This window comes from Mastigoproctus giganteus, chromosome 2 (assembly GCF_048544385.1).
Source record: "Mastigoproctus giganteus isolate SK-2022 chromosome 2, ASM4854438v1, whole genome shotgun sequence".
Taxonomy (NCBI): Eukaryota; Metazoa; Arthropoda; class Arachnida; order Uropygi; family Thelyphonidae; genus Mastigoproctus; species Mastigoproctus giganteus.
Window position 1 is genome coordinate 220534661 of NC_143576.1, and position 12573 is coordinate 220547233.

A 12573-nucleotide genomic window follows, 5' to 3' on the forward strand; every position below is an offset into this window, starting at 1 on the left:
TTTGAAAATGAATAGCAAAACGCCATTAAAACGTTTCCCACGCCGACTTGAGAAATTTTCCCACGCTCAGTGAAATTTTCTTGTGCACTAATTTAATTAGCATTAGCATTAGTAGAGGCATATAATGCAAGAAAGCAAGCTTATGCAGCATCAGCCAAAAAAAAAAAAAAAAAAAAAACCCTTCCACTTCACCCCTCCGTTCATTCGAAATACCTGTCCAGCTGAGCCTTAAATTTATTTAGGCTATCAACTTCCACAACAAGGGATGGAAGTCTGTTCCACCAACCAACTACCCGCTGGCTAAAGGTAAATTTCTGCACATCTATCCTACATCTGTCTTTCTTCAATTTGAATTTATGCCCTCTCAGGTGATTATTCTGAGCAAGAGGCAGTATCGCATCAGCATTGAGCATGCTCAAACCATTCAAGGCTTTGTACACCTCTATCAGATCACCTCGCTGGTGCGGCTTGGTCCTCAAACCCACCTTACTGTGATACCTATTTCCAACAATGGGGAAAAAAGTCCATGGAAAGCTGTTACATCAAGCAATTGCACAAAGGACATGCCGCTAGCAATGCGCAGAGCTGCTTAATATATACTGATGGCTCAAAATCAGATGATGCCGTAGGTGCTGCAGCAGTCTTTCCCACATTTACAGTATCTGTATCTCTCCCGACTGAATGTAGCAGTTATACTGCAGAACTTTATGCAATCCACCTAGCTATATACAATATCAATATCTGTCTCAACACTAATAGTTTAATTTATACAGACTCCATGAATGCGCTTTCCGCAATAAGTAACAATTTCTCAACCCCACATCCCATAATAAAAGAAATCCGGTCTCGTCTAAATCATTTGAGGAATCTGAATTATACCGTAAGTTTCTGTTGGATTCCAGGGCATGCTGGAATCACAGGTAACGAAACAGCAGACCAGGCAGCTAAGCACCCAAAGAGCAACGCACTTCCATCTTACCAAGTACCCTATATAGATTTATTAAAACATATCCGACGTATCTGTAGGGAACAATGGTTAAACATTTGGAAGACACAGACAAACAATAAATTATTTGAAATTAAACAAGAACCACAAATATGGAGCTCGAGCTTGAGGAAAAACAGGCATGAAGAAGTAATACTGGCAAGATTACGCATAGGGCACACACACCTGACCCACTTGTTCCTGCTCATGGGCAATGACCCTCCTGTATGCATGCATTGTTCATCACAACCTACAGTTCGACATATTCTGTTAGACTGTTCGTATTATTCCCATATCAGAAATATTACCTTCCTTTCTCTGACTCAAATGCAAGAACCTTTATCACTAACCCACCTATTGGGAAACAATGCCAATCTCGATGAGCTTTTCGCTTATCTCAAACAAACTAGACTTTATGAATGTATCTAATAACAAATAAGGCAAACTCCGGTACCATTCCAAATATTTGAATAGGCACATTTTGGCCACAGTTGCCCTTGTGACGAAAACCTCTACACCACCAACAACAACAACAACCTCGCTGGTGCCTAGTCTCCAGACACTGTAATTTGCAAAACTTAAGCCTTTCTTCGTAAGAGCAACCCTTTATTCTGTTCACTAACCTTGTTGCCCTTCTCTGTACTTGTTCCAGCAGCTCTACATCCTTCTTGAAATGAGGCCTAAAGACCTCTATATAGTACTCAAGGTGCGGCCTGACCATTGCCTTATACAAGGGAATAATCACCTCCCTATCCCTGCTGGAAAAATTCCTATATATCATTGATAAGACACCATGAGCTACTCTTGCAGCCCATCTGCACTGCTCAGAGAACTTCATATCTGCCGACAGTTACCCACAGGTCCTTCTTTTCATTCTCTACCACTGTCAGTGTAGTAACACAGAGTTGATACATTGCTCTGGGGTTGCTGTTTCCCATATGTAGTACTTTACATTTGTCAATGTTAAACTTCATTTGCCACCTCTCAGCCCATCTGTTCAACCTTCCCAGATCCTGTTGCAGCAGCATAGTGTCAGTAGCATCCTGAACAACCCTGCCAACCTTTGTATCGTCTGCAAACTTGGACATTAAGCTTGATATACCATCATCAGTATTATTTATAAATACAGAAAACAACAATGGACCCAACACTGAACCCTGAGGGACTCCACTAATAACATTAGTCCACAATGAGCAGTGTCCATTAATTACCATCACTCTCTGTCTTCTGCCACTCAACCATCCCCTTATCCATAGCAGCAATTTGCCTCCAATGCCACACTGCTCCAATTTGTGCAGCAGTCTTCCATGTGCAACAGTATCAAAAGCCTTTCTAAGATCCAAATATATAATATCAAAGTTATTCCCTGCATCCAGTTCTTTTGTGACGACATCATAGTATCCAATCAAATTGGTCAGGCAAGACCTTCAAAACCATGCTGTGTCTGAGCTATAACTGAATTCTTGTCAAGATGATCCTGCAGTGCTTCTTTAACCAGTGCTTCCATTAATTTTCCTGGAACAGAAGTTAAACTCACAGGTCTATAATTACTTGTGTCAGCTTTTGATCCTCCTTTGTGAATTCGGGTTAAATTTGCACATCTCCAGTCTGTGGGTACCTCCCCTGAGTCCAAGGAAGCTCTCATAATTATGGCTAACGGATTGCTTACTTCCTTTGCTGCCTTCTTTAATATAACTGAATAGATCCGATCCACCCCAGGTACCTTTCTTGTATTTATCTTCAACAATTTCTCCTCCACTCTACTCTCAATTATTATAACATCATCTAGCTCACATCCAGTGTTTACGTCATCTATGGCATTCCCCTTCCTGAATAACTCCTCATGTGTGAATGTAGATGCAAAATGTTGATTTAGATGGTTAGCTACCTGAGCAGGATCATGAACAGTTGAACCATCGCTATCAAGTGGACCAATCTGATTCATCCCCTTCCTTCTAGAGTTTACATAAGTAAAGAACTCCTTGCTGTTTTTCTTTGCATCCCTTGCCAAAGATTTCTCGTAATCTGCCTTCGTAACCTCCTTTGTAACTTGGTTACAGATCAACTTATATCTATCATAGGCTTCTGTGTCACGTGTTAATTTGTATGTATCCCATGCATTTTCCTTCTCTGCCTTATGTCTCATTAGTTCATCTGACATCCATTTAGGCCTAAACCTTGAACAATATTTCTTAGTTGGTATGTAAAGCCTAGTAGCTTTCAAGTTAAGTTCTTTGAATGCTTCCCATTTTGAGTTTGCTGTTGGTAACATCATCAGTAGAATTTAAATACTGTCTCAGACCATCATAGTCGCCTTTACGAAAGCAATAACCCTTCCCTTTACCCCTGATGGTAGTTACCTTCTTGAGTAGATCACAGTGTGCTGAAGTGAATACCTTCAGCACACTGTGATCACTGTCACCTAGTGGTTCCTGTTTCTGCAGATTCTTAATGCATGAAGAATCACTACTGATAATCAAATCAAGAGTATTGCTCCCTCTAGTTGCCTCCCGAACATGCTGATTTAGAAAACAATCATCCAATAAATCCACAAAAGCCTTGCTAGTGTGTGAGAGACCAACCCACAAATTCCAGTCACTATCTGGGAAATTAAAATCCCCCATTATAAGACTCTCTGATTTACTGGCCCACTCTATTTCCCTGTACAGTTTCTTATTATACTATTATACTCATCAGAGTCATTAGGTCTATAGCACACTCCTTCTCTCAATTTTGATCTCCCAATGCTTATGTCACACCAAACTGACTCGACACTGCACTGTCCAGCGATGTCGACTGGCTTCACTTCCTTGGATTTTATGTGTTTCTTAACTAATAGCATAACCCCTCCTCCCTTCCTATCCTGTCTATCCTTTCTGTAGACGTTGTACTCCCCAAATTCCAGTTCTGCTTTCCTTATATCAGTGTGACACCACATCTCTGATATCCCAACAATATATTGCCTTTGATGTTTATTTACTAAAATATCTGCCTTTGATGTTTATTTACCAATATCTGCCTTTGATTTATTTACTAAACTCCTAGCATTGTTGTACACGCAAGTATACATGCACCTGTTTCTATTCTTAGCTGCCCTAACACAACCCATGTGCCAACTTAGTGTCATTTTCGTTTGCATGGCTCAATAGAGTTTACCTTTTAGTCCAATTGATATGGGTTCCTAGTCTGGTTTATGCCAGTAAGAGATGAATGTATTTAGTACACCTTATTTACATTAGCCTTCAATATGTATTGAAGCACTAAATAGGGGGGGAAAGACTTGGGTTAGAAAAAGAAAATTTTTAATAATGAACATTGACAAATGCAAAGTACTGCATGTGGGTAGCAATAACCCTGGAGTAACATACCAACTGTGCAGTACTACACTCAGGGTAGTGGAGAATGAAAAAGATCTGGGGGTAATTGTGCAGTCAGATATGAAGTTTTTTGAGCAGTGCAGACAGGCTGCATGAGTAGCTCATGGGGTCTTGTCAATGATATACAGGTTTTTTTTTTTTTATAGCAGGGATGAGGTGATTATCCCCTTCTATAAGGCAATGGTCAGGCCATACCTTAGGCAAACTTCCACACATCAATTCTACAGCGGTTTCTTCAACTTGAATTTATGTCCTCTCAAGTGCGTAATCTGAGCAAGAGGAAGAATCCCATCAGCATTGAGCTTGCTCAAACCGTCTGAAGGTCTCATTTTAGGAAAGATGTTGAGCTACTAGAAATGAGTAGTAGTAGTAGTAGTAGTAGTAGTAGTAGTGGCACATGATGCAAGAAAGCAAGTGTAGGAGCTTATGCAGCATCAGCCAAAAAAAAAAAAAAAAAAAAATCACACCATTCCCTCCAAATGCCTGTCCAGTTCCTCCTTAAATTTATTTAACCTATCAACTTCTACAACGACAGATGGAAGTTTGTTCCAGCAATTAACCACCCGCTGGCTAAAGGCAAATTCCCGCACATCTATTCTACATCTGTCCTTTCTTAATTTGAACTTATGTCCCCGTAGGTTGGTAATCTGAACAAGTGGAAGGATCCCATCAGAATTCAGCGTGCTCAACCCATTCAAGGCCTTATAGACCTCAATCAGATCACCGCGCAGGTGCCTAGTCTCCAGCCACTGCAATTTGCAGAACTTAAGCCTCTCTTGGTAAGAGAATCCCTTCATTCCCCTCACCAATCGTGTTGCTCTTCTCTGTACACGCTCAAGCAAATCTACATCCTTCCTAAAATGAGGCCTCCAGACCTGTACGCAGTACTCAAGGCGTGGCCTAACCATTGCCTTATACAGAGGGACAATCACCTCCTTTTCCCTGCTAGCAAAATTCCTATATATCATTGACAAAACCCCATGACCCGCCCTAGCAGCCTGTCTGCACTGCTCAGAAAACTTCATATCTGACTGCACAATTACTCCCAGGTCTTTTTCATTTTCTACCACCTTAAGTGTAGTACCACACAGTTGGTACGTTTCTCTGGGGTTATTTCTACCCATATGCAGTACTTTGCATTTGTCAAGGTTGAACTTCAGTTGCCACTTCTTAGCCCATCTGCCCAAATTATCTAGATCCTGTTGCAGTAGCACACTGCCATTACTGTCATTAACAACCCTGCCAACCTTTGTGTCATCTGCAAACTTCGACATTAAGCCTGATATACCTTCATCAATATCATTGATAAATACACAAAACAACAGTGGACCCAACACCGAACCCTGTGGGACTCCACTAATAACATTAGTCCACGAAGAGCAGCACCCATTGATTACCACCCTCTGTCTTCTCCCACTTAACCATCCTTTTATCCATTGTAGCAACTTACCATTAATACCATTCTGCTCCAATTTGTACAGTAGTCTTCCATGCGCAACAGTGTCAAAAGCTTTCCTGAAATCCAAGTATATGATATCAAAATTATTTTTTGCATCCAGTTCCTTTGTGACCACATCATAATAACCAATCAAATTTGTCAGACAAGACTTTCCCTTAACAAACCCATGCTGTGTTTGAGTTATCGCTGCAGTCTTGTCTAGATGATCCTGCAATGCATCTTTAACCAGCGACTCCATTATTTTACCCGGAACAGAAGTTAAACTAACTGGTCTGTAATTACTCGTGTCACCCTTCGATCCACCTTTGTGAATTGGGGACACATTTGCACATCTCCAGTCCGTGGGAACCTCCCCTGAGTCCAAGGATGCTCTCATAATTATGGCTAAGGGTTTGCTTAGTTGCTTTGCCGCCTCCTTTAAAATAACTGGATAGATCCCATCCACCCCAGGTGCCTTTCTTATGTTTAACTTCAACAATTTCTCCTCCACTTTGCTCTCAGTTATTACAAAATCATTAAGCACACTGCTACAATTTGATAACCTTCTTCCATTTTCAAATTGTAATAATTCCTCACGTGTGAATGTAGATGCAAAATACTCATTCAGTTTGTTTGCTATCTGAGCAGGATCATCAACAGTCGAACCATCGATGTCAAGTGGTCCAATCATATTCATCCCCTTCCTTTTAGAGTTTATATAAGTAAAGAAATCCTTGCTGTTTTTCTTAGCATCTTTTGCCAAAGATTTCTCGTAATCCGCCTTTGCCTGCCGAACCTCCTTTGTGACCTGATTACAGACTAGCTTATATCTGCTACAGGCTTCTGCGTCGCCTGATAATTTATATGCATCCCATGCATTTTTCTTCTCTGTCACGAGTATCATTAGTTCATTTGATAACCATTTAGGCCTAAACCTTGAACGATATTTCTTAATCGGTATATAAAGTCTAGTAGCTTCCACGATTAATTCTTTGAATGCTTCCCACTTAGAATTTACTGTTTGTAACATCGTCAGTTGATCCCACTGTACAGAATTTAAAAACTGTCTGAGACCACTGTACTCCCCTTTACGGAAGCAAAAACCCTTTCCTTTACCCCTGACGGTAGTTACCTCTTTGAGTAAATCCCACTTCAGCACACTGTGATCACTGCCACCTAGTGGTTCCTTTATCTGCAAATTCTTAATACACGAATGATCACTGCTGATAACCAGATCAAGAGTGTTACTTTCTCTGGTTGCCTCTCGAACATGCTGCTGCAGAAAACAATCATCCAATAACTCCACAAAAGTCTGACTAGTGTGTGAGTGCCCAACCCACAAGTTCCAGTCAATATCTGGGAAGTTAAAATCCCCCATTATAAGACATTCTGATTTACTGGCCCACTCTATTTCTCTGTACAATTGTTCATTGTACTCATTCAAGTCATTAGGCCTATAACACACTCCTACTCTTATTTTTCCTTTCGCAGTGCTTATCTCACACCAAACTGACTCAACAGAGCACTGTTCATCTATATTAACTGGGTGCACTTCCTTTGATTTTATGTTTTTCTTAATTAACAGCATAACACCCCCTCCCTTTCTGTCCTGTCTATCCTTTCTGTACACATTGTACTCCCCAAATTCCAGTTCTGCATTCCTTATATCTTTGTGACACCACGTCTCTGCTATCCCAACAATATCCGCCTTTGATGTCTTGACCAACACTTCAAATTCATCAAATTTATTTACTATACTTCTAGCATTGGTATACATGCAAGCATACATGCTCCTATGCCTATTCCCTGTTACCCTAACACATCCCATATACCCAACTATTCCATGATGACTGCCATCCGTCCCTGAAACCCCCAACACCCCTCGCTCCAGGTCGCTTCTTATTCTAATAGAAGTTGTGCAAGAATCACCTTCACCTCTGCCTGCGGTTACTGTTAAACTATTAGTCTTTGTATCCCCCCAAACTAGCAGTTTTCCGACCCACCTAACACTGCCTCGATAGCATCAGCAAATATTCTTGCACCCTTTCTATTTAAGTGTATCCCATCCCTGTAGAAGCAATCTCTCCTGTTAACAAGTACAGTCCAGGCTGAAAAAAATTCTACCCCTTGAGCCTTGCACAATCTTTCCAGGGCCGAATTGATCGACAAGGCTCTCATCATGTACTCCCTCCTATCGTGTCTGGGCAGAATTGCAGACACTTTCAAATTCAACCCTATTTCACGGCTTTTTTTCAACAGTGACCTGAACTTGTTGAGTAATTCCGCCGGTCTCCTACTCTTAATATCATTAGTACCAACGTGTACAACTATATCACCTTTTGTGCCCTTGAAAGATGATATCCGCTCTACAACGTCATCAACCTTTGCCCCTGGCAGACATACCCTGGTCCTGTTCCACCTATCCTTTTTACAAAATATATTCCCCGTCTCCCTGACAATAGAGTCACCAACAATAACTAGTTCCTTTGGGACCAGCGCATTCTGCTTTGGAGATTGCCGCCGTGTTGCCCGATGCCCAGGAGTGAGCTCTGGCGTTGAGGTGGGCAGCTGAGAGCCTGATGGGCCCCTCAATTTAGATCTTTCGAGGGCATCCACCCTGTCCCTACAGAGAGGGCAACTAAATTAGTGAGTGAAACAAAGGGTTGCTGTTACCAAGATAGGCTTAAGTTCTGCAAATTGCAGCATCTGGAGACTAGGCACTTGCGAGGTGATCTGATTGAGGTGTATAAGGCCTTGAATGGTTTGAGCATGCTCAATGCTGATGAGATTCTTCCTCTTGCTCATATTACGCACCTGAGGGGGCAAAAATTCAAATTGAGGAAGGACAGTTGTAGAATAGATGTGCAGACATTTTCCTTTAGCCAGTAGATGGTTGATTGCTGTAACAAACTTCCATCTGTCGTGGAAGTCGACAGCTTAAATAAATTCAAGGCTGAAATAAACTTTTCGAATGAATGGATGGGTGAAACGGGAAGGTTTGTTTTGTTTTTTTAGCTGGTGCTATATAAGCTTTCTGCTTTCTTGCATCATATGTCTCTACTAATGCTAATATGATCCCAATTTGCTTTTACAATATTAGGAGGACACTTTATTAGTTTTTGGTAAATAGAAATTGGAATCTTGCTCCGCTCATCCTGCAAGGCTATGACTAGTTCTTCAAAGATGTCATGTAGTAGTAGTAGTAGTAGTGGCACTTGATGCAAGAAAGCAAGTGTAGGAGCTTATGCAGCATCAGCCAAAAAAAAAAAAATCACACCATACCCTCCAATTGCCTGTCCAGTTCCTCCTTAAATTTATTTAACCTATTAACTTCCACAACGACAGATGGAAGTTTGTTCCAGCAATTAACCACCCGCTGGCTAAAGGCAAATTTCCGCACATCTATTCTACATCTATCCTTTCTTAATTTGAACTTATGTCCCCGTAGGTTCGTATTCTGAACAAGTGGGAGGATCCCATCAGAATTCAGCATGCTCAACCCATTCAAGGCCTTATAGACCTCTATCAGATCACCGCGCAGGTGCCTAGTCTCCAGCCACTGCAATTTGCAGAACTTAAGCCTCTCTTGGTAAGAGGATCCCTTCATTCCCCTCACCAATCGTGTTGCTCTTCTCTGTACACGCTCAAGCAAATCTACATCCTTCCTAAAATGAGGCCTCCAGACCTGTACGCAGTACTCAAGGCGTGGCCTGACCATTGCCTCATACAGAGGGACAATCACCTCCTTTTCCCTGCTAGCAAAATTCCTATATATCATTGACAAAACCCCATGACCTGCCCTAGCAGCCTGTCTACATTGCTCAGAAAACTTCATATCTGACTGCACAATTACTCCCAGGTCTTTTTCATTTTCTACCACCTTAAGTGTAGTACCACACAGTTGGTACGTTTCTCTGGGGTTACTTCTACCCATATGCAGTACTTTGCATTTGTCAAGGTTAAACTTCAGTTGCCACTTCTTAGCCCATCTGCCCAAATTATCTAGATCCTGTTGCAGTAGCACACTGCCATTACTGTCATTAACAACCCTGCCAACCTTCGTGTCATCTGCAAACTTCGACATTAAGCCTGATATACCTTCATCAATATCATTGATAAATATACAAAACAAAATGTTCTAGCTCTGAACATTTTTTCCAAATTGATTTGTACTCTGGACCAGAAATTGCTGGTTCGCGCATTATTCTCCTCAAAACAGTGTTTTGCTGACTATGTTTTTTGACATGGAATGTTCTAAAACTGATACAAATTCTGCCCTTCTCCAAAGAATTGCCATAGTGCAATAATCATAATAATGCCATAATGCAAAGCTGTTTGAGCTTTGAAATCACAAAAGGCTGTTTTAGAGATGTTTATAATTTAATTGGTTACAGTTTAATTTAATTTACAGTTAGTAGTTCAAGTCTGAAAATACCTAAAACAGGCCACAACATCACACTTCCTCCACCAAACGTCAGTATTGGTATAATACACTATGGGTCGGGGCTTAAAGGGGAACAGGTATCCTGTGTGTTATCAGACACTCAGCCTAAAACACTGATGGATCCAATATCTCTCTATTACAGAAGATTTAGGAGAAGTCCGGTTGACCTGCCTCCCTAAAATCCACTCATGCACACCTTCTCGATGGTAAGCCCTGTTACGTCACTTAGGTGGCAACGAACGTGTAGAGTGGTTCTCTTCAAGACGCCTGGTCAGCGTGAAGAGGAAAAGACCAAACCCTCCAGCACATGAAAGCACGACGAAACAAATGGCCCTCAGTCCCCAGCAGCTTTCACTCTCCCTCTTACGGCAGCGAGAGGATCAGAGTGGAAGCAGAGGGTGCTAAGAATCTCTGGATACGACCAGGCTGCCATGCACGGAAAATGAACTTGGCCTGTTATAACGTAAGAACACTCATCGGTGAAGACAGGATATTAGAGCTGGAAAAGGAATTGGAAAATGTGAATTGGAATATCATCGGTTTGGCTGAAACAAGAAGAAGAAATGAATCACTTATAAGTTTACCAAGTGGAAATCTGCTGTACACCAATGGAAACAGTGAAAGAAGTGAAGGTGGAGTTGGGTTTCTGGTCCATAAAGATTTTAAAAACAACATTTTGGAATTCAAAAGTACATCACCAAGAGTGTCAAGACTAATACTCAAGATTTCTAAGAGATACAAGCTAAAGATTATAATGATTTATGCACCAACATCGAGCCATGATGATGAAGAGGTTGAAGAAATGTATACAGAAATGGAGAGTCTTCTAGATGAGCAGAAAACCCACTACACTATTATTATGGGAGACTTCAATGCTAAGGTTGGAAAAAGACAAAACAGCGCAGAAAGGGGAACAATAGGAAATTTTGGAATTGGTGAAAGAAATGAAAGAGGTGAAAGACTTGTGGAATTTGCAGAATCTCAAGGATTGTCAGTAATGAACACTTTTTTCAAGAAAAGGGTGAACAGAAAGTGCACATGGAAGAGTCCAAATGGATTAACTACTAATGAAATCGACTTCATCCTCACTAACAGAAGATATATTGTGAATGATGTTACTGTCCTGAATAAGGTAAATGTTGGAAGTGATCACAGAATGGTAAGATGTACACTTGATATAGATGTAGGAAAGGAAAGGAAAAAACTGACCCGAGTAAATAATACAAAGGTCTTTGAGATAACAGAAGAGGAGAAAAAGCAGTATGTACTGGAACTTAAGAACAAGTATGAGCTTCTGCAGACTGCTGAGGACCAAGATATCGACGAGGAATATTACAACTTTTTGAAAGTGATAAAGCCCAAGAAACCTATAGGGAAAAAGAAATCCAAAGAAGAAAAAATTAGTCAAGAAACACTTGTCATGATGAACCGAAGACGACAAATGAAAAGCAAGAAAAACACTGACAGGGAGAAAATTGAGTATACTGAGTTATGCAAAGCCATTAGAAAGAGACTCAGAGAGGACATAAGAAGATTTAACGCAAGAAAAGTAGAACAAGCATTAAGGGAAAACAAAGGAATTAAATCAGCAGCCATGAGCAGTAATACAGAAAGACAAATGATACTGAAACTGAAGAATAGCGAGGGTGTACTTATAAACAGCAGAGAAGGCATAATTCAAATAGCAGAAGACTACTATAGAGAATTATACAAGGAGCAGGGGAATGATGCCAGCAGTGGGGAAGATGGATTGCAAAGTAGCAACACATACGACATACCCAATATTCTTCCTGATGAGGTAGAACATGCATTGAAGAAAATGAAGAATCAGAAAGCCCCGGGGGAAGATGAAGTTACTGTAGAGTTGTTAAAATTGGGAGGAAGAGACATAACACAAAAACTGGCAAGGCTCTTCACAAAGTGCATTAGAAAAGGTGTGACACCTAAGCAGTGGAATAATGCAATCATAGTTTTGCTGCATAAGAAAGGAGATAAATCAGAAATTGGAAATTATAGACCAATTAGCTTGCTATCCCACATCTGCAAGTTGTTCACAAGGGTCATTACTAACAGATTAGACAGAATACTTGATGAGAATCAACCGAAAGAGCAAGCTGGCTTTAGGACAGGATTCTCAACTATGGATCACCTTCATGTAATATCACAGCTAATGGAGAAAGCAAATGAATATAAAACACCATTATGCCTGGCATTTGTGGATTATGAAAAGGCATTTGACTCCATACAGCATAAGGCAATGTTTCGGGCACTGGAAAGACAAGGCATTGATACCCCATATATTATGATTTTGAAGAAAATATATGAGAGT

General features: G+C 40.8%; 1 protein-coding gene across 1 annotated transcript in view; it reads left to right on the forward strand.

The window, feature by feature from the left end:
* The window catches only part of Cont (Contactin), a 268473-nt gene that overhangs the window by 181928 nt on the left and 73972 nt on the right, over positions 1-12573 (forward strand). The gene's annotated exons all lie outside the window — the stretch shown is intronic.